General features: G+C 49.8%; 1 protein-coding gene across 3 annotated transcripts in view; it reads left to right on the top strand.

Moving 5' to 3' along the window:
- ZNF532 (zinc finger protein 532) overlaps window positions 1–22,368 on the top strand; it is a 101,104-nt gene that overhangs the window by 11,737 nt on the left and 66,999 nt on the right. For all 3 annotated transcript variants that reach the window (XM_075327942.1, XM_075327947.1, XM_075327935.1), the window contains exon 3: window positions 18,184–18,328. The gene's annotated coding sequence lies outside the window, so the exon portion shown is untranslated. The remainder of the gene's footprint in view (window positions 1–18,183; window positions 18,329–22,368) is intronic.

The following is a 22,368-nucleotide window of genomic DNA, read 5'->3' as shown; positions in this document are numbered from 1 at the left end:
TAGGGCATCATCAATTCAATACGAATCGACACCTTGCATACAGAAATGCTATGATATGAAAGCCATGATGAAAGCCCCCCCCCCCCCCAAAACCATTGAATACTGGTCACGCATATGGCGCTCCTTTAACATTGATGCTCAAAGTGTCCCCCGTCAGCTGCAATGCACATCTGGACTCTGCACAGCATACTGTATCCTGCTGCACGTTGTGCAATATGGTAGGTGACACGTTTGCACAAGCATCTGTGATACGTGGTCGTAGGTCCTGCAATGTTGGTGGAGGGGTCGCATACACCTGTTTGATGTGACCTCACAGAAAGAAGTCCAATGGGGTCAGGTCAGGTGAGTGTGGAGGCCACTCCATGCAGGCACCATACCCAATGACTTGTAGGAAGGTCTCCATGAGGTATCGCTTCACGTCCGCAGCCTTGTGAGTTTTACACGTTCTAATCATAGCATTTCTGTATATGCAAGGTGTCGATTCGTATTGAATTGATGATGTCCTACAACTTTGTAATTCACTTTTTTACTCTCTCGTTTTGTTTTCTAGATAAAAATGCTAACGCCGCTGTTTTCCACCAGGTGGCGCTATAGGTGGTTTTATTGCGTAGAGCATGGCTACTTTACTATACCTAGACACCACTTCTATGCCTATAGCTGCCGCCGTTCTCAAGTTAATGGCGGTGGACAGGATATGGGTGGACACACTGTAAAAGGCTATTGAGTTTGAGTTAGCGGACCCGCTATCAGTCTGTACACTATGTTCCATGGTGAACACGTCACATTTGATTGTCCAGATATGGATCTTGTGTTCTCATCTGTGTATAGGAGGTGTTACCGTTTATTGTAATGATGACTCTGATGATGATGAGACTGCTGAAAACTTTCTGAAAACCCCCCCAGAAACTAAAGAGTCTTAAATATCTCCAGTGGTCAGTGTGAAAATTACAAGATTATGATTTTATAGTCCAGCTGTAACTTTGGCCATCCTAAGTTGTGCCAATAGCCACGCGATTTTATGTGCACACTGCCCCATGTGCCAGACAAACCGGACCCATGTGCCAAAGGTTACTGACCCTAGTTAATTTTAGAACATTTTTTTTTTTACCAAACCTTTGTGAATTCTTTGCTCCAATATAAACGTGCCCTAAAGGAACATGCACATTTAGAAGATTTGTTGTAATTCCTGCGACTGTTCCTATCATCTGTGTGTTGGAGAAATCCATGATAGATGTGATTGTACCCTAAAGGTACCGTCACACTTTAGCGACGCTCCAGCGATCCCACCAGCGATCTGACCTGGCCAGGATCGCTGGTGCGTCGCAACATGGTCGCTGGTGAGCTGTCAATCAGGAAGATCTCACCAGTGGCCAGCTCCCAGCAACGTGTGGAAGCGATGCTGCGCTTTGTAACTAAGGTAAATATCGGGTAACCAAGCGCTTGGTTACCCGATATTTACCTTGGTTACCAGAGCACACTCCCTGTACTCCTAGCCAGAGTACACATCAGGTTAATAAGCAAACCGCTTTACTTATTTACCCGATGTGTACTCTGGCTACGTGTGCAGGGAGCAGGGAGCCGGCACTGGCAGCCTGAGAGCGGCGGACGCTAGTAACCAAGGTAATTATCAGGTAACCAAGCAAAGCACTTTGCTTGGTTACCCGATATTTACCTTAGTTACAGCTTACCGCAGGCTGCCAGAAGCCGGTCCCTGCTCCCTGCACATTCAGATCGTTGCTCTCTCGCTGTCACACACAGCGATGGGTGCTTCACAGCGGGAGAGCAACGTCCAAAAAATGAACTAGAGCAGTGTGTAACGAGCAGCGATTTCACAGCAGGGGCCAGATCGCTGCTCAGTGTCACACACAGCGAGATCGCTAATGAGGTCACTGCTACATCACAAAAACCGTGACTCAGCAGCGATCTCACTATGTGAGAAGTACCCCTAAGGCTATGTGCACACAGAATTCTTTTCAAGGTGATTTTGGCTTTGGAAAAAAAAATCAATTTTTAGTGCCAAAATCTGCATGAAAATTACCTACAACACATATGCCATTAGTTTGTATAGAAAAATGACATACTGTATATATACACTGGAGATCAAAATTAGAGAACAGTGTATGATCACTTACATAATGTAATCTACATTGATGAACATGTTAAGGTTTTGTGTAAGGGGTGCGCCATGCCACTAAAATAGTGTTTTACAAAATATCTAAAGTTTATCAACATAAAACCTTTATTTTGTCCAAAACGTGATAATGATAACTAGAGAACAGCAATGACTGTAGCACAGAGAAAGATTTATAAGTAAATTTTCTGCAGGGTAACAACAGTCACCAATCAGTAGGACAAGTACAGGCCGTCAGCACAGCTGCGGCGGCCACAGGACATCACTAGTCTCTCACACTGCTCTGGTGGGATTTTGGTCCACTCTTCTTCCAGTCTCTTTGACTGTTGTGGGTTTCTTGGCCATAACTTTGTCATCAAGGATTTTCTAGAGGTTTTCTATTGGGTTTAGATCAGGGCTCTGGGCTGTGGCCATTTCATTGTCTCAAGTGCTTTTCACATTTTGCTGTGTGACAGGGGACATTTTCCTGCATGAAAATTGCTGGCTGATTGAGTGATGAACGCAAGTAAGGAACCACATTTTGTTGAAGAAGGTTCTGATCCACACTTGTATTCACTGTGCCATGTAGTTGTATGAGAGGTCCAACTCCTGCTGCAGAAAACATTCCCCAAACCATGACCCTTTCTCCACCACCTTTCACTGATATCTTTTGGGTTCAGTCTTTCCCCAGTTTGTCAACTAACATAATGTTTCCCATCAGATCCAAATAAATTAAACTTGCTTTCATCACTAAAATAATCTGTGGAGCACTTCTCTGTCCACACAACATGCTCTTTTTGATTCTTTCTGCAATGAGAGAATGAGAGGTTTGGTCACTGCAGAGTGGGCTTTCAGTCCAAATGCTCTTAAACGTCGTGACACTGTATGATGAGACAGATCCTTATCCTGTTCAGTGCTGAACTGGCAGGCAATTCTAGCTGCAGTGATGAAAAGATTACACATGGAGAGTCTCCGCATTATCCTGTCCTTTCTTGCATTTGTTTTTCGAGGGCGACCAGCTTTCTTGGGGGTCTTGAAAGAGTTTGTGATATTGTAAAGATGCAATATTCTCCAAATCACAGACTTGGAATGACCAACTTCCCATGCTATGGCTGATAGGGTCACCCCTTTGGCCTTCATCTGGACAACCTACTGCCAGAGGATTTCATTCACTTTGGAATGGCACACCGTTTTTGCAAAATGGAAAGTCAGGCTGCCAGTTAAATAGGGTTTGTCTGATAATTAAGGAAATTAGCACCAGGTGTCAGATTAACACTAATAACTTGCACGAATCTGAAAGTGTTCTCTAATTTTGATCGGTGTTCTTTTTCATTTATCTCATTTACATTTTTATTATTTGCTTTACAATAAATTCAATTTATGAAATTGTGACGCCCTGGACTACTCAAGTCGTCACAGGGTACTGCACAATCTTTCTCTCCCCGTGCAGGGCTCAAACCCCCATGGTTCTGGGTTTCCATCCTGCAGTACTGACTCCACCAGCATTCACAAATCCTAGATACACCTTGCCCCACATCTGTCAGGCACACCAGTGGGCTGCTTAAGCAGGAATAGGGCCGCCCACCTAGGGGTCAGGCAGGGAGGTGGGAGGTGTCAAGTCAGAGCTGTGAGTAGCTCTGAGGAAGCTGGGAGTTGTAGCTCCCAGGGGAGAAGCAGACTCTGTCGCAGATGGTGGTCTGGACCTAGAGGAGTCGGACCCCCAGTTGCAGGGGATTGAGGCTAGGTGCCTGGGACCTGTCTTGGAGGACAGTCAGCAGCCTGGGCCTAATCACCGGTCCGGAACCGAAGGCACGATTGGGTATATGGACCCTGGGTCGGGGAGAAGCTTCAGGCGACTCTGCAATTAACCTGCGGAGAACAGGAGCTCTATGGACTGTTCCCACCAGCTCAGAGATCGGGGGCACTAGCGCAATGAGGGGATAGGGATTTCCAAACAAGCGGCCCACTGAAATCCCAAGCGTGAGCTCCTGAGAGCAGGCTCCTTCACTTAGCCATAGTGGGGAGCGGGGCCTGGAAAGCTCCAAGCTGACGGGACACAAAGGACACTCTAAATTCTGTGCCAGGAGGCAGGTCACGGACCACCAGGCAGTACTGCAGGGGACGAGAACCGGACGAGCTCCCCTCAGGAGATAGCGGCAGTCAGAGACTTGGTTTACTCTGTTGTCAGCATCTGCTTTGCTGCTGAGTGATTACCTGATTAACCCCTTCCACTAGCGAGCCTGCGCTCCCCCTGTACGGCACCCTGTTCGACCATCCAGAGTCCCGGGGCCTTTCCTACCCGTGGAGGGTGACAAGATCTAGCTGCCCCACTCCATCACCCCGGGTGCTCCCAACGGCAGCGGCGGTACTCCCAATTACCGTACACCACGGGTGGCATCACGAACTATATATACCTTCCCTGTAATTACCCCCTTCTTCATTTGAGTGTAGCCCCCTAGCCCCCGGGTCCGTAGACCCTTGAGCCACGAGTAATCACCACCCCCGGATCCGAGCGGGGGGGGGCGGCACAAAATAAGCTTAAAATCCTGCGAGTTTCCTCATGTTAGGATATAATCACATAGGACGACACAATGACCTTAAGATTAAGGAAATTGTGTGTTGTTCTCTAATTTTGATCTCCAGTATATTCACACAGCAACAACATTTTTTTAGAAATTTGGTTGTCGCACTTTAAAAAAGAATGGCGGAGCTGGTCAAGACTGTTATTCTGGTGAAAAATGTTTGAATCAACAAACAAAATATTCACCTGTCAACAAGTGAAGGCATGACAAAAAAACAAATTAAGGTCGGGGTCCGAACTCTGAAAGCCTAACTAATCCCGAGGTTGAAGGGGCCACTGCGTTCCACTCCATTTTCAGTGGTGCCCTGCACTGCCGTGCTCTCAGCAACCCGGCTGTTCAAGGAACCAGTTGTCAGCTTGTGCCTACAAATTTGTTGGGTTTGGCTGACTATAATGTGTACCCTTACACACGCACCAATGTAGCTTACACACACACACAACATTCATCACAGTAGTGTACAACATGTAGCCCCTCCTCTGTTTTTAATTACATCTTCCAGCATGCCGTGAAAAATTATTGCTGCCAGGTCATGTTGGGAGATGTAGTTTTTATAACATCTGGAACAGCGTTATCAGGGGACAAATTGGGCAATTGCTAAGGGCCCCATCCCAAAAGGGCTCTTAGATAGTTAGACCCTAAAAAGCTGCAGGTTCAGTGTGTCGGTCAGTCTATGGCCTACCCCTGTCATTACACACCAGGAACTGCACTGATAATGCCAGCCCTGCTGTATCAGTGCACTTTCCAAGGCTAAAAGTGTTGAAGGACCTTTGTGACTTCCTGATCATGTGACCAAAGGTCCTTAATTCTGTGGGAGTCTGGAGGAACTGAAGTAGAGCGAGCCTGCTATGTGTGTGTGCGTGTACATGTACCATGAGGTCTATGCTTTAACATACAGCGCGTGTGTTATTTTTGGCATGGTGTGTGTGTGTTTTCCAAGTATTGTTTGTGACATGGAGTGTGTACAAGATACTTGTGGGTCTGCGACGTGTGTGTGTGTGTGTGTGTGTGTGTGTGTGTGTGTGTGTGTGTGTAGTATGGAGTCTATATTTTTAAGTGTTTGTGTGTGGCATGAAGTGATTTCTATAATGCATTGTGTATAACATACTGAGTGTACGTACTATATATGTATGTTTCATGCAGTTTGTGTGTGTAACATGCAGTTGGGACATACAGAATATGCGCGTGTGTGTGTGTAACTTTGTCTCAAGGAGATTTTTACAAACCTCGTCGACTGTCATGTTGGACTCAGGATCTGTGGTGACTACAGATTCTGGCAGTCTGGCTGCTAACTTCTCTGATGTTTGTGACCCGCACAGGCAGACTTGGGGTCCCGTCACACGTAGCGAAGCACCAACGATCCCACCAGCGATTGTTGGTGCGTCGCTACGTGGTCGCTGGTGAGCTGTCAATCAGGCAGATCCCACCAGCGACTCATGTAACGATGCTGCTCTTGGTAACCAGGGTAAATATCGGGTAACTAAGCAAAGCGCTTTGCTTGGATACCCGATATTTACCCTGGTTACCAGCGTACACCGCTTACAGGCTGCCAGCGCTGGCTCCCTGTATACGTAGCTAGGGTACACACATCGGGTTACTAAGCAAAGCACTTTGCTTAGTTACCCGATATTTACCCTGGTTACCAGCGTACGCTGCTTACACAGTCGGTGCTCGTTGGTCTCCCGCCGTCAAACACGCCGATGTGTGCTGCACAGCAGGAGACCAACGAGCAAAAAATGAACCAGAACAGTGTGTAACGATCAGCGATTTCACAGCAGGGGCCAGATCACTGATTAGTGTCACACACAGCAAGATCGCTGATGAGGTCAATGGTACGTCACAAAACCTGGGACTCAGCAGCGATCTCGCTATGTGAGAAGTACCCCTTAGGCATTAACCCCCTCAAACTTAAAGTTCATAGGCTAGCAAGAGTGAATCCCTGCTGGTCTGCTTGTTAGTCTCCTTTGATCACCTGCTATGGGGAAGCCAGTCACATTGAATACCACCCTATATATATGCTGGCTGGACCCTTCCTTTAATGCCAGCTACAGCTAGTCTGTAGTAGTCTGGTGAGGTGTTATGATACAGACTTAAGGCCCCTTCACATACTGAGACTTTCTAGCGATCCCACCAGCGATCCCGACCTGGCCGGGATCGCTGGAAAGTCTCTGGTGAGCTGTCAAACAGGCAGATCTGGCCAACGACGCAGCAGCGATACGGACCTGCAGAACGACCTCGCTGGTCGTTGGCGACGTGTCAAAGCAGCTATTTGAAAGGGAAGTCTCTAACGAACGGTGTCAAACACACCGATACATGCTGCACAGCGGGAAACAATGGACCAAAAAATGGTCCTGAAAGATTTGTAGCGATCAGCGACCTCACAGCGGGGGCCAGGTCGCTGATGCGTTTCACACACTGCAATGTCGCTGGGGAGGTCGCTATTACGTCACAAAACCGGTGACGTTACAGCGATATCGCTAGCGATGTTACAGTGTGTGAAGGGGCCTTTACTGATGGTTGTAGTAATTTCATGCTGTGAGTGTTTGTGGTGTTAGCCCTTGGTGTCCTTTTGTTGCTTTTCTCCTTAAGGTACCGGTAGCGATCTTGTTATGTGTGACACCTACCAGCGATCAGGCCCCTGCTGTGAGATCGCCGGTCGTTGCAGAATGGTCCAGGCCATTTTCTTCAAAGGCGATGTCCTGCTGGGCAGTACACATCGCTGTGTTTGACGCTGTGTGACAGGGCCACAGTGACTGCTGAGATCGTTATACAGGTCGCTACTGCGACCTGCATTGTTCCTGCATCGCTGGTAAGATCTGACTGTGTGACATCTCACCTGCGACCTCCCAGCGACTTACCTGCGATTCCTATCAGATCGCATCGTTTTCAGGATCGCTGGTAAGTCGTTGTGTGTGACTGGGCCTTTAGCCTCTTATTGTCGGTTCCTGCTGTGAGTTTGCAGTTAGTCTGCGTTTTGGTTTTCCCCTGTCTGTCTTAATCTGTGTTGCCATCACACTCCTGCCCCTTCTTTCCTGGGGGGGTGGGGTTTGGGTGTAAGAAGCAGTTTAGTTCTGTTCAGAAGAACAGTAAGGCTATGTGCGCACGTTGCGTAAATTCATGCAGTTACGCTGCGCTTTGCAGCGCAGCGTAACTGCATGCGTCCTGCGTCCCCTGCACAGTCTATGGAGATTGTGCAGGGGCCGTGCGCACGTGGCGTTTTAGAGTGCAGCGCTTCGGCTACTGCCGAAGCGCTGCGCAAAAAGAAGTGACATGTCACTTCTTCCGTGCGCTTTGCCGGCAGCTCCTGCTCTGTCTATGGCAGGAGCTGCAGGCAGAGCGCACGTTCTCGCCGGCACCATGCGCTTCAGAATGGAGCTTTTCAGCTGCGCTCTGAAGCGCACCTTTTACGGTGCTGGGCTAGTACGCAACGTGCGCACATACCCTAAAGGTCCAGTCACACATAACGAGATCGTTACTACGTCACAGTTTCCGGATCGTTGTTAAATCCTTGGTGAGATGTCAGTCATTTTCCCAACGACTTTAGTAACGATGCAGCACCTGTATAATGATCTCGTTGGTCGTTAGGACCCTGTCACACAGCAGCTATGTAACGATTCCGACCTCGAATAGGGGCGTAGTGTTTGACGCTGTAAGCCACGTAGGCGTGCATATACATCGCCTTTTCCATACCCCTCCGCTCCGACTGGTGGCCAATACTGCGTTCTGATTAGGCGGCCGGCCTAGAAGGCAACTTTGTATGGCTTCATCCTGTGTCCCTTTTTGAGCCTTGGTTTTGAGGATAGAACCTGCGACTCCACCTGGATTAATTCGTACTTTGTTCCCGGTTGCTTGCTTGCTTGTCGGATCGAAGCTGCATCTGCACCCGGATTCATCCCCCCTTCGTTCCCAAGTGTTTGCTTAAAGGGGTTATCCGGCTTCTTTTGACTTTTTTTTTTTTTTTTATTACACTATTGGGCTACATTGGGGCAGGTAAGTAGATAGAGACCACTTACCTGCCCTGCTGTCAGCCCCTCTCCCCCGGCTCAGAGTGGTCATGTGACCGCTCCTGCCGCGATTTTGCTGCTTCCGGTTATTTCATGTCAACATGGGCAGGACCATGTTGACATGCAAATCTGGAACAGCATGTCGCCTCCCTGCTGGGCGATTACAGTGCGATGAGCCCCGCGCCCCTTCCCTGCACCCTCCCACACATTCCCCCGCACCCCGTACTCTCCCCGCAACCTCCCCCTGCACTGCTGTGGGGTCCGTGACCTGGGGGCGGGGCCTGGCGGCGGCTGCCGTGGTGTCAGCGCCAGCACCGGGCCCCCTGCTCAGGATCGCACATTCAAATATACCGGCATCACAGATCACAGATGCCGGTACATTTGAAAGCGCTGATGAGAGGGAGCGCAGCGCTGCTGCTCATCACTGGTCCCGCTGTCTGTGTCTGACAGATCAGGACAGCGCTGACGTCACTACTGTGCTGATATGTCCAGACCAGACAGCGGACGAATGTGCAGGAGCGGCAGGGACCGAGGACGGGTGAGTATGTATTCCCTACATGTGTTCCCTATGGGGGTAGGGGGTCGGTACAGAGCGCTGTGTGTGTGTATGTGCGTGTGTGTGGTGCAGAGCCCGATGTGCGTGTGTGCGGTGCAGAGCCATATGTGCGCGGTGCAGAGCCATATGTGTGCGTGTGTGGTGCAGAGCCATATGTGTGCGTGTGCGGTGCAGAGCCATGTGTGCGTGTGCGGTGCAGAGCCATGCGTGTGCGGTGCAGAGCCATATGTGCATGTGCGGTGCAGAGCCCGATGTGCGTGTGTGCGGTGCAGAGTCCGATGTGCTTGTGTGCGATGCAGAATCATATGTGCGTGTGTGTGGTGCAGAACCATATGTGCGTGTGTGCGGTGCAGAGCCATATGTGCGTGTGGGGTGCAGAGCCCGATGTGGTGTGAGGTGCAGAGCCCGATGTGGTGTGGGGTGCAGAGCCCGATGTGGTGTGGGGTGCAGAGCTCGATGTGGTGTGGGGTGCAGAGCCCGATGTGGTGTGGGGTGCAGAGCCCGATGTGGTGTGGGGTGCAGAGCCCGATGTGGTGTGGGGTGCAGAGCCCGATGTGGTGTGGGGTGCAGAGCCCGATGTGGTGTGGGGGGGGTGCAGAGCCCGATGTGGTGTGGGGGGGTGCAGAGCCCGATGTGGTGTAGGGGGGGGGTGCAGAGCCCGATGTGGTGTGGGGGGGAGTGCAGAGCCCGATGTGGTGTGGGGGGGAGTGCAGAGCCCGATGTGGTGTGGGGGGGAGTGCAGAGCCCGATGTGGGGCTGTTATTTGCAATGCTGTAGTGATACCAGATCAGGTGCTGGGGAAGAATACTGACAGGGACTGTGTGTGCAGGGGGCGGGCAGGGGGCGCGGCTGGACACTGGGGTGGGGCTGGACACTGAGACCGGGCGGTGCCAGCTCTGACTGGGAGGTTTAGCACAGGAAGTGGTCAGTTTGCTGGAGCTGAATGTAAACAGAGCGCTGCAGAGAATAAAGGGTAAATTCAAGAGGAACAAAAGTTAGAAAACAAAAAATAGCAATGTAGGGGTGTTTTATATGACAATACAGCACAGATTAGCTTACCAAAAATTTTTGAGTTTGTCGGACAACCCCTTTAAGCCTGCTTTACACGATACGATCTATCGTGCAATTTCACTAGCGATCGTACCCGCCCCCGTCGTTTGTGCGTCACGGGCAACTAGTTGTCCGTGGCGCACAAAGTCGTTAACCCCCGTCACACGTACTTACCTGCTGTGCGACGTCGCTGTGGGCGGCGAACATCCTCTTCCTGAAGGGGGAGGGACGTTCGGCGTCACAGCGACGTCACACAGCCGCCAGCCAATAGTAGCGGAGGGGCGAAGATGAGTGGGACGTAAACATCCCGCCCACCTCCTTCCTTCCATATAGCCGGCGGGTGCTGCGGGACGGAGGTAAGCTGCTGTTCATCGTTCCCGGGGTGTCACACGGAGCGGCTGAAATTTTAAGTAAACGAGATTATGAAACCGAGCGACGAATACACGACTCACGATTTGTGAGCGATACTGCGTCTCTCGGAGGTGTCACACAGGTCGACGTCGCAAGCGATGCCGGATGTGAGTCACAAAAACCGTGACCCCGACGATCTATCGCACGATAGATCGTCTCGTGTAAAGCACCCTTTACTGTTCTCAGCGCCAACCAATCGATACAGGGGGGGCGCAGAAAAGGTGACGCAACTACACGCCTACGTATCACACTTTTCAGTTCTCATCTAGGTCGTTAACGAGATCGTTGGTAGGTGTCACACATACAGATCCATCCTGCCCAGCAGGACTCCAACTAGCAAAAAATGGCCCAGGACATTCAGCAACGACCAACGATCTCACAGCAGGGGGCGGATCGTTGGTACGTGTCAAACATAATGAGATCGCTGGTGAAGTCGTTGTTTCGTCACAAACTGTGACGTAGCAACGATGTCGTTAGCGATCTCGTTATGTGTGAAGTGGCCTTAAGGCATGGGGACTCTGGTGTTTCCACCATGAGGGTAATCTGGAGGTTAGACATAGCCTATGGTCCCATAGCGTGAGGTACAGTATAGGAGACCCTGTCCCTTGCTATCTCAGTCACATCATGACAAACATAGTGTATAGAATGTAGTGTATGTAGCCTCCACATTTAAAAATACTGTTATTCATTGGATGATTTAGTTGTTTATTCCACAACAAAAATCATTATTATCGGCAGCACATTGTGTCGCGGGCGGAGGAGGGGACGCTGCGCTCTCCCACTGCTCGGGTCCGGCCGCTGCTGCGGCTCGGCGGTGGCTTGAGCGGTGGGCCGGATCCCGGGGACTCGAGCGGCGTTCCTCGCCCGTGAGTGAAAAGGGTGGGGATTTGGATTGTGGGGATTTGGTTATTGTCCGTGACGCCACCCACGGTTGTGGTGATATTGGTGACACCACCGCTGCTCTGGACGGGGATCCCGGGAGCGATGACAGGGAGCAGCCTGGATGTTAGTTCTCCCCTCCGTGGGTAGGGGGTTGGTTGTCCCGGGGCCCGGTGATGGGGGGAAGGGATGGATGGCAGGCGGGTTACGGGGCCTGGTGAGGTGCAGGGTCGCGGGGGCAGCGCTGTGCCGCACGGCACGGTGGTACTCACTCAGCCAATGATGAGGACACAGTTCTCGGTAAAACACACGGCTGGATGGACGGGTCCCACAGACGGCTGCGGTGTTGTTTCTCCCGGCAGGTTGATGGTGACTGCCTTTCCCTGCACCTATGTACGGTAGATGGTTCCGATGGGTTCCCACCGGTAACCCGCTCCCCAGCTTGGATATGGGCTGGAGGAGCCCCTTTTTACCCGCAGGCTCTGGCCCTGGATAACGGTTGCCTTGGCGGTGGCGGTGTCTCCCTCTCTGTTGCCTTTTGTCGGGACTTGGCTGCTGGGAAACCCAGGAGGTTCCCTTCGCTGACGGATTTGACAAATTCACGGCGACTCCTAGCCTTGTCAGGGTCCGTAAACCCCTGCCAGATGGTGCTGACTTCTCTTTGTGTAGCGGTCCGGTACCGCTGGGCCACCGCCCGTCCACGGTCCTTACGGTAGACTCCAATCGGTCACTCCTGCAGACGGTCACCACCGTCTGCCAACCTTGCTGATCTGTCCGGGCCACACACCCGGACCACTTTCTGTCTGCTCCACTAACACTTCACTTGCTTCCACTTTCACCTCTAAAACTCCACTCCCTGCTTTTCCCGCCTCCAGGACTGTGTACTCCTCGGTGGGTGGGGCCAACCGCCTGGCCCACCCCCCTGATGTGAACATCAGCCCCTGGAGGAAGGCAACAAGGGTTTTGTGTCTGACTTTGGTGTGCCTGATCGGGAGTGTGGGGTGTGTGGCCCCTGGCTTTTCCAGGGCGCCACAATTGTCTAGTGCAAACAGGCCATTTGCTGCCCATATCATGCTGTATGGTGACAGAGCGATCATATTATTGATCTTTAGTGATGACTGCGCACTACCATGCTCAGGTGTTCAGTACTCGTAACTAGTGATGAAAGGGCACTACCATGCTCGGGTGTTCAGTACTCGTAACTAGTGATGAGCGGGCACTACCATGCTCGGGTGTTCAGTACTTGTAACTAGTGATGAGCGAGTACTACCATGCTTGGTACTTGTAACTCATGATGAGCGGGCACTACCATGCTCGGGTGCTCGGTACTTGTAACTAGTGATGAGCGGGCACTACCATGCTTGGTACTTGTAACTCGTGATGGGCGGGCACTACCATGCTCGGGTGCTCAGTACTCGTAACTATTGATGAGCGGGCACTACCATGCTCTGGTACTCAGTACTCGTGACTAATGATGAGCGGGCACTACCATGCTCTGGTACTCAGTACTCGTGACTAATGATGAGCGGGCACTACCATGCTCGGGTGCTCTGTACTTGTAACGAGCAGTTGGATGCTTGGATGGGCTTGACTGGAAGAGAATATAATGGAAGTCAATGGGGAACGTGAGCATTTTTCTGGGACATCTGTCGGAAAAAATCCTTGACTTCCCCATTGACGCCCATTAAACTTGGGTACTCGAACATCCAACTGCTTGTTGCAACTCGCCGAGCACCCGAGCATGGCACTGCTCAGCACTAGCGATCATCCATGCCCTCATCCTTCTTTGGCAGCCGGTGTAAAGAGTTCAACAATCTAATTGTCCGTTTAACGTTCTGAAATCGGCTCATGTAAATGCAGCGTAATTGTTTGTGTGATGGTGCAATATGTTAACATTTTGGGACCCACTTTTATGTATGTCAGGGGTCCCCACTTTGTCTAAAACCGTCAGTGATTTTTCCAGCAGTGAGTTGTGATTAACGGCCCTGCATTGCAGCTGTGCTCTTGACGGCTCAACACATCATTTCCTGCCCCCATTCATCCGGAGCTGCTCGGTCTGGTGCGTCAGTCTCTGACCTCCTCTCCTGGCTGTGTACTCTGCAGGTTATAAATAGCTGAACTCTGTAGCTGCGGGAGGGGGGGGCTGCCCATGCATTGTGTAAAGCAGATCTTTAACCTTCACCATTATCGTGGCCCTTTACCATACATATTAAATACGTCAGCGGCGGACATATCATTGGTGCAACCTATGAAGCTGCACAGGGGCTCAATAGGTTAGGCCCCTTTCACACATTAGTTTTTTGCCAGGAGTCACAATCTGTCGAATTTTGCAAAAAAACGGATCCGGCGACTGATGCCTCTGGATCCGTTTTTTTTCTCATCGACTTTTATTAGCGACGGATGGCGACGTTTCATCCGTTGTTCGATGAATGCGTCGAAAAATGTTTGTCTGTCGGATGGAGCTGACTGCCAAAGTAACGTTTTTTGTGTACGTCGAAAAAACGGACAGTGATGAATCCGTCACCGTCCATTTGCTAGAATGGAAGCCTAGGGGGCGCAGGATCCGTCGTCATCCATCAAATGACGGAATCCAGCGACGGATTCGGTTTTTTAACTGAGAATGCTCCAATGTATTATTTAGCCCCCAGCTAGACAGATCCGTCGAAAAATCGGATCCATCGAGAAAACGGATTGTGACTGGCAAAAATCTGATGTGTGAAAGGGGCCTAAGGAAAATACATCCAGCTCCAAAGCAGATGGACCTGTACATTATGATGAGCTGTTGGGCTGCAAAAGGGCCATATTTTGTGCTTGCACAGGGAACTTTTTACGTCTGTGTCCACCAATGATATACGTAAATGTGGAGATGCGGTGTAAACTTTAGGGGGATAGAACAACAGCCAGAGACTATTGAGAGGTGCATTGGGCTTTAGACTACTCTTGGATATACAGTATAGTATAGGAGCACATTTTGCCTCCTTTTCCATTTTCACCAGAGGTGCTCACAATTAACAATGTCAGGCGTAGGTGCCAACTAAGGACAGTGGCAGGTGGCCACAGGAGTGTCAGACGCCCACTAAATGAGGTCTGATTTTGGAAGATGAGATGAACATTTTTGATGTCACGCATGACTTGCGCTATGGACTAATGCCGGCCGTAATCTTTAGATAGCTGTCAGCCGTACGATGCTTCGGCCAATTGTTCAACCGGTAACCATCTCGGTTGACTCTCCCATTCTCTCTATGAGAAATCCAGCCATCTGACACATCGGACAGCTGGTTATCTTCGAGAAAATACTTCAATCATTACTCCAAAACCGGACGTGCATATTCAACATCTCTCCCGACCAGTTGGCCGGTGCTCCCATACACATTAGCCCTAAAGCTGTCAATATCGTCTGGTTCTTCTGACCTTAATCTAATGTGCTTGGGGGGCTCAAAGGGATTGTCCACTACTTAGTCAACCCTTTCTTATTCACCGTTTTTGGCCCCATTAAAATAAAAAAGCTCATACTCCCCTCCGGTGCCGCCACTCGCATTCCTAGGGCTCACATAAGGTTGTGACGTCAAGTGAGCCCCGGGACGTATAAGAAATTGGCAGACATATCTTGCTTCCTATGGATTACTCATACGTCTGAAGGCGGGGAGAGAGAAGCCAATGCTGATGAGTGCAGGGCTTGCATGACATGACATCCAAGTAGTGGACAATCCCTTTAAGGACCTATTCAATCTGCATCTACAGGCTCTTGAGATGTAAATCTCATACTACTTCTTTCTGAACCGTTTCTTGAATGTTTTCACCTGGATGCTGTGGGATTTCTTGCAATATCTCCCAATGCTTCCATGAGACATATATTTTGTTCCTCCCTATTTTCAAGATCCCCTCTTGCTATTAATGACTGGAAATATTCTTGTTCACATCTACAGACCCAATACTTATCACTACTGAATCTGATGGTTTCGTACAGTTGTATCCAGTATGGTCCCCTGACTGCTACATTTTTATTCCACAAATTACTGTGTTTTCCCAAAAATAAGCCGTAGCTGGAATTTTCGGCCTTTTTGGAGTATTCTTGAAATATAACATCCAGTGCAAAAAAAGAGTCTTAATTTCAGTTCAATAAGGACGTTTCCAAGCAGCTAAAAAAAGTTAAAGAATACAGCAGGACACCCCGAAAAGAAAGCAGACAGCATTCCCAAAAATTGCACTCATCAGAAGCCGAACAAATACAGCTGGCAAATGCTGACGGTGGATGGGCTCTCCCACAAAGATCTGCGGTGCTGTCAGGTACCTCGCTGCACTCTCTCTAACAAACACACAAAGACACACTCATCGGGTCACAGTATCACTCCGCTCTCACTAGCTCTGCGTGAGTGATACAGCCAGCAATGGGAGTAACCGCTGTGAAACGCAGGGGGGGCCTAATAGCGACATAGATCTGTATGTGAGAGCCCATTAACTTGCAAAGTCTTGGGTCTGGAAAGTGCGGTGTCTGCCTGCTTTTGGGGGTTTGTTTCCCCAGAAATAAGACCTACCCCAAAAATGAGCCCTAGCACAAATTTTCAGCCTTTTTGGAGAATGCTTGAAATATAAACCCTACTCCAAAAATAGGCCCTAGTATTCAGGCAACTTAAAAAGTTAACAAATATAGTAGGACACCCCCAAAAGAAAGCAGACAGGCCCCACACAAAAATTTCACTCACCAGACCCTGAACAACTACAGCTGGCAAGTGCCATTGGTGGATGAGCTCTCCCACAGAGAACTGCAATGCTCCACTCACACACCTACACGCTGGGTCACAGAATCACTCAGGCTCTCACTAGGTCTGTGTGAGTGATACTGCTTTCATCCAGCACGGGGAGTGACCGCTGTGAAACGCAGGGGAACCTGACAGCGACATAGATCTGTATGTGAGAGCCCATTCACTTGCCAAGTCTGGGGTCTGGAAAGGGCAAATCTCTTGGGAGGTGTCAGCCTTCTTTTGGGGGTAAATGTTTGTTTCCTCAAAAATCAGACCTATCTGAAAAATAAGCCCTAGCGCATTTTTTTTGCAGGAAAACTGTAAGACACTGTCTTATTTTCGGGAAACCTGGTACCACTGATTTGTTCTGCTGTGTTCATTGTCAAAACTGGGTCCAGGTGTAGCAAAATCTCATTTGTAGAAAGTATAGGGCCTTTTAGGTTTTATAGCCCTTGAATGTTTACAAAAGAATTCCATTTCACCGCCAAGAAACGGAAATTTTTGAACAAAGTAAGAAACTGAAGCACAAATTAGCTTGTTTTGTAACTTCCCCATACAACTTATACATACACATTAGTGGAAATTCTGCAGAAAGTTTTCTTATTATAAGTGAAAGCTAATAATGCGGCCTTTTTTTTCTTGGTTTTATTTTTGGAGGTATAGTGGAACCTTGGTTAAGGAGAACAATCCGTTCTGGGACTGTGCTTGTTAACCAAGTTACTCGTTCAGCAAAGCAAGATTTCCCATAGGAAATCATTGCAATGCAGACAATTCCTTCCACAACTTGTTAAATGTCCCAGCCTGGTCCCCTATTCTGTCATTCCACACGCGCACAAACGCGCTCAAACTCTCTCTCAAACTCTCTCTCAAACTCTCTCTCAAACTCTCTCTCAAACTCTCTCTCAAACTCTCTCTCAAACTCTCTCTCAAACTCTCTCTCAAACTCTCGCGCAAACACAAATACTCACAAACTCACTCACAAACACTCACAAACACACAAGCACGCACGTACACGCACATATTATATGCTCACCTTACCTTCCGTTCCATCGCCGGTCTCCTGGGACTTGCTGTTCTCTGGTACGGGGCCGGGTTGTGTATCGGGTTACCATAACGACGACTGAGGAACTTCCGCGGCCAGAGCGCTGATGTCAAAGGCAGAGCCGCTTGCCTCTGATTGGCCGGCGCGCTGCCTTTGAGTAGCGGCGACAGGAAGTTCCTCCCTCGTCGCTATGGATGCTGATACACAGCGTGGACTGGAGCACAGCGGCGAACTACAGGACCCAGGAGGCCAGCGATGAAACGAAAGGTACACTATATTATATTATATGCTCACCTTACCTTCCGTTCCATCGCAGGCCTCCTGGGTCTTGTAGTTTGCTGCGAGGACGTCGCGATGTACCCGGGAACTACAAGAACCATGAGGCCGGCGGTGGAACGGAAGGTAAGGTGAGCATAATACTGTATTTGCGTGCGTGTGCGTTTGTGTTTGTTCGTGCATGTGTATGTTTGTGTACACTGCAAGTGCGGGTCAGAGCGCGGTGGATGTACGGAACCGGAAGTGTGTGCGGTGAGGATTTTGCTCGTACAGCAAAGCTTTCTCGTAAATCGAGTTACAAATTTACAGAAAGCTTTGCTTGTTAAGGGAAATTCTCGTTAAGTGGGTTACTCGTTAAGCGAGGTACCGCTGTATAAAGAAGGGCTGATTCATAGACCGCGAGCGATGAAGCCTGTACATCAGCGTCTACAGAGGCTTTATGCACTGCATGTGTTTTGTGCACGAGGCCAGAAAACCTCATTAAATTCACAATTACAGTTAATTAACCTAATTAAATTAGTTTTCTATTTGCAGTGCAAAATGAAGGGCGTGCCATGCACCTGGTCATCACTCATCCTGCGAGCTGGAGGAACCCGCCGATAGAGGTTACTGCTGTCCATCTGTCGGGATGCATTAAATCCGCAGATGTGTCCAAGAGGAAAGCGATAAATAGGCTACAGTAAGTAGCGAGAGCTCTTCACATGCTACAGTCACTTTCTAATGTGCCAAGTTCTTTTTTTTTTTTTGGAAGCAACGTTATAGGGGTAATCCAGGTGCACTCACTTCTACATGAGGAAGAGGTGAAGCAGGGTCAACTTCGACTCTAGCATAGCATGGACGAAGCACAGGGGCAGTGACGATAGCCGTAGGCCCAGCATTGGGGGAAGACAAACTAGACAATTACCCATTGTACCTATCCATTAAAGGTCCCTCAGCCTTTACAAGTCAGTAATTACACTGATAATGCAGGACTGCATTATCAGTGTAGTTTCTAAAGTTAGAAGTTAAGGGTACCGTCACACTTTAGCAACACTCCAGCGATCTGACCTGGTCAGGATCGCTGGTGAGCTGTCAATCAGGCAGATCTCACCAGCGACTAGTGACCAGCCCCCAGCCCCCAGCTACGCGTGGAAGCGATGCTGCACTTGGTAACTAAGGTAAATATCGGGTAACCAAGCGCTTGGTTACCCGATATTTACCTTGGTTACCAGCGCACACAGCTTAGCGCTGGCTCCCTGCACTCGTAGCCAGAGTACACATCGGGTTAATAAGCAAACCGTTTTGCTTATTTACCCGATGTGTACTCCGGCTACGTGTGCAGGGAGCAGGGAGCCGGCACTGGCAGCGAGCGGCGGACGCTAGTAACCAAGGTAAATATCGGGTAACCAAGCAAAGCACTTCGCTTGGTTACCCAATATTTACCTTGGTTACAGCTTACCGCAGGCTGTCAGAAGCCGGCTCCCTGCACATTCAGATCGTTGCTCTCTCGCTGTCAAACACAGCGATGTGTGCTTCACAGCGGGAGAGCAACGTCCAAAAAATGAACCAGAGCAGCGATTTTACAGCAGGGGCCAGATCGCTGCTCAGTGTCACACACAGCGCGATCGCTAATGAGGTCACTGCTGTGTCACAAAAACCGTGACTCAGCAGCGATCTCGCTATGTGAGAAGTACCCCTTAGAAGGACCTTTGTTGTCTTAATGGTCATGTGACCAAAGGTCCGTCACCCTGCAGATGAATGGAGGAACTGAAGAGGAGGAGAGAGTCTATGTTCTCTCCAGTGTGTATGTCGGCTTCTATGTAGACCAATGTCTCCATGGTAACAGACTACAAACAAACCCTATGTAGTCTGATTCTGTGTTATTCCACTTTAACTGACCCCTCTTCTACTGGGTGTAGCTTTGCCATAAGAGGGAATGGTCAACCATGTAATACATGGATCAATTCAGACTACAAAAGTAGGAGTGGCTCCAACTTAGTAACTGATGAGCCAAAGGGTTATAATGTTTTGAACTTTTGACTTTCAGTCTCCATAATTCACCATACACCATTTAACAGGGGTGAGGAACCTTTTTTTTTTTTCTGCCAAGGGACATTTGAAAATTTTTACCATCATTCGGAGGCCACACAAAATTATCAACTTGAAAATGACCTTGCTATAGTATATTCGGTCAAACTATTAATTAAATCACCCCTACTGTGGTGGCCGGAGCTGCTTCTCTTTGGTGTGGCTGTGGTGTTAGGTGATATTGATCATGTTGCTTCGCACAATTGCTTTTCCAGCGTTGTCTCGGTCTAGAATGCAGTCAACTCCTTGTGATAATAAGTTTTGTAAATCATATACATCACAAAGGAGACACTGAGACGGCTGTATATACACCTCACAGGAGACATTGCGGCTGCAGTATATAAATCACAGAAGGGGGCTGGGGCATATACATCACAGGAGCAACTAGGATTCATTTGTATCACAGGCGTGGCTGGGGGCACGCGCATCCCAGGCGTGGCTGGGGGCACGCGCATCCCAGGCGTGGCTAGGGGAATATACATTACAGAAAACTCTGGGACATATAAATTACTGGGGAGACTGTGGCATATACATCACAGGAAGGCTGGGGCATATACATCACTGGACGGCTGTATATACACCTCACAGGAGACATTGGGGCTACAGTATATACATCACAGAAGGGGGCTGGGGCATATACATCACAGGAGCAACTAGGAGGCATTTGTATCACAGGAGTGGCTGGGGGCACGCGCATCCCAGGCGGGGCTAGTGGAATATACATTACAGAAAACTCTGGGACATATAAATTACTGGGGAGACTGTGGCATATACATCACAGGAAGGCTGGGGCATATACATTACTGGAGGGTATACACATCACTGAGAGGCATAGACATGGGTGTGAGGCACAGATATCACTGGGGGTCACATACAGCACTAGGGGTTATATATATCACTGAGTGCACAGATCGCACTGGGGCTATGTATACATCAGTGGGGGGCACATACAACAGTGGGGGTATATGCAGTCTGAGGGTATATATATCACTGGGGGGCACAGACATTACTGGGGGTATATATGTAGCGCCCCTGAAGTCATCAGGGAGCTACAGAGTTCTGCATCCCCACCAGGATGCAGGGCCTACCCCCTAGGGCCCCGAAAGACCAGTGCTGGTAACACACAAACTCCAGGTAATCCCAGTTTTCCCCAAAAATCCACCATACAGTGGTGCAAAGCTAGGGTCGGACCAATTGATGGCCGCTTAGAGGTGGAGCCAGTCCAGTCCACTAGTTGACCAGGTGTGAGGGGCAGACAGTGGACAGTCAATCAGAGGAGTCGGAGAGTGAAGGTGAACGTGAGGAGACGCACTGGCTTGGAGTTGACTACCTGGTTATGGGCGGAGTTAGTGAGCAATGTGCTCCTGTCCCACAGAACTTAGAAGAGAAGTGGCAGTCCCAGCGTCCCCAGTACTGTACATGCCTCACAGTGCTTTATGTGCCCCACTGATTGATGTATATGTCGCGCCCAGGGATATGGGATACTCGGTCCAGGGCAGTGTATATCTGAGGAATGTCACTTTGCTGGCCGTTGCCCGGTTCTGTGCCTTGGGGCCTTTTGGTAAAGGGGATATATTTACAGGGGATTAGATTAGTGTTCACACGTGACGCCACTTGCGGTGTTGTGGCTATGTGGATGGAGCTTAGTGCCCAGGAGGGTAGTTGCCAGTGAAGTACGGTGGAGTACTCCCGGAACTACGCACCAACGGGGTACAGGACCTTAGGTCAGGCATAAAGCTCCAAGCAGGCCTGATAACACCTGCACAGCAAGGGGACCATCAAGGACCTCGCTGATCCTAAAAATCCAAGACTCCGTAACAAAGAGAGAGCCAGGGACAGGACCAAAGACTCCAACCCCACAGGGTTCATGCTACTGTCATACGGACAGAAGTGGAAAGAAACACCACCGGACGGGGACCCCCAGTTGCTCTACGCCACGGGAACCCACCAACCAGAGACAGGTGCAGGGGAAGAAGGTACCAGACTAGTACACTGGCACAAAGGGGACCTGGAGGTGAAACCAGCTGGCCTCGGGTGACCAGTTACCACCAGAAAGTGAGTAAAGAACCAGTTGCACTGAACCCCTTGTGTGGCCTACCTTCTTCCGCAACCTGTCATTACACAGGTAGCTCTGGGGCCCGGCCCTGCTTGCGGAGGGTCTAACATCCAGGCTGCCATTAACACCAGCTCCAGTAGTGGACATTGTGCAGCAGCGGCTCCATCCACATAGCCACAACACCGCAAGTGGCATCACGTGTGAACACTAATCTAATCCCCTGTAAATATATCCCCTTTACCAAAAGGCCCCAAGGCACGGAACCGGGCAACGGCCACCAAAGTGACATTCCTCAGATATACACTGCCCGGGACTGAGTACCCCATTTGCCTGGGCGCGACATATACATCAATCAGTGGGGGCACATAAAGCACTGTGAGGCATGTAGAGTACTGGGGAAGCTGGGACTGCCACTTCTCTTCTAAGTTCTGTGGGGCAGGAGCACATTGCTCACTAACTCCGCCCATACAGTACATCCTCAGTACGCTGGCACTGGTCAGCGCAAGGACCTAATCCTGTGGTGTATGCACATGCAGCGTTCAGTCATGAACGCTGCATGTGGGTGCTCACAGTGCATGTGGGGCTTTAAAGGGTGG

Source organism: Anomaloglossus baeobatrachus, chromosome 1 (assembly GCF_048569485.1).
Source record: "Anomaloglossus baeobatrachus isolate aAnoBae1 chromosome 1, aAnoBae1.hap1, whole genome shotgun sequence".
Lineage (NCBI taxonomy): Eukaryota > Metazoa > Chordata > Amphibia > Anura > Aromobatidae > Anomaloglossus > Anomaloglossus baeobatrachus.
This window is presented reverse-complemented; position numbering and strand designations above follow the sequence as displayed.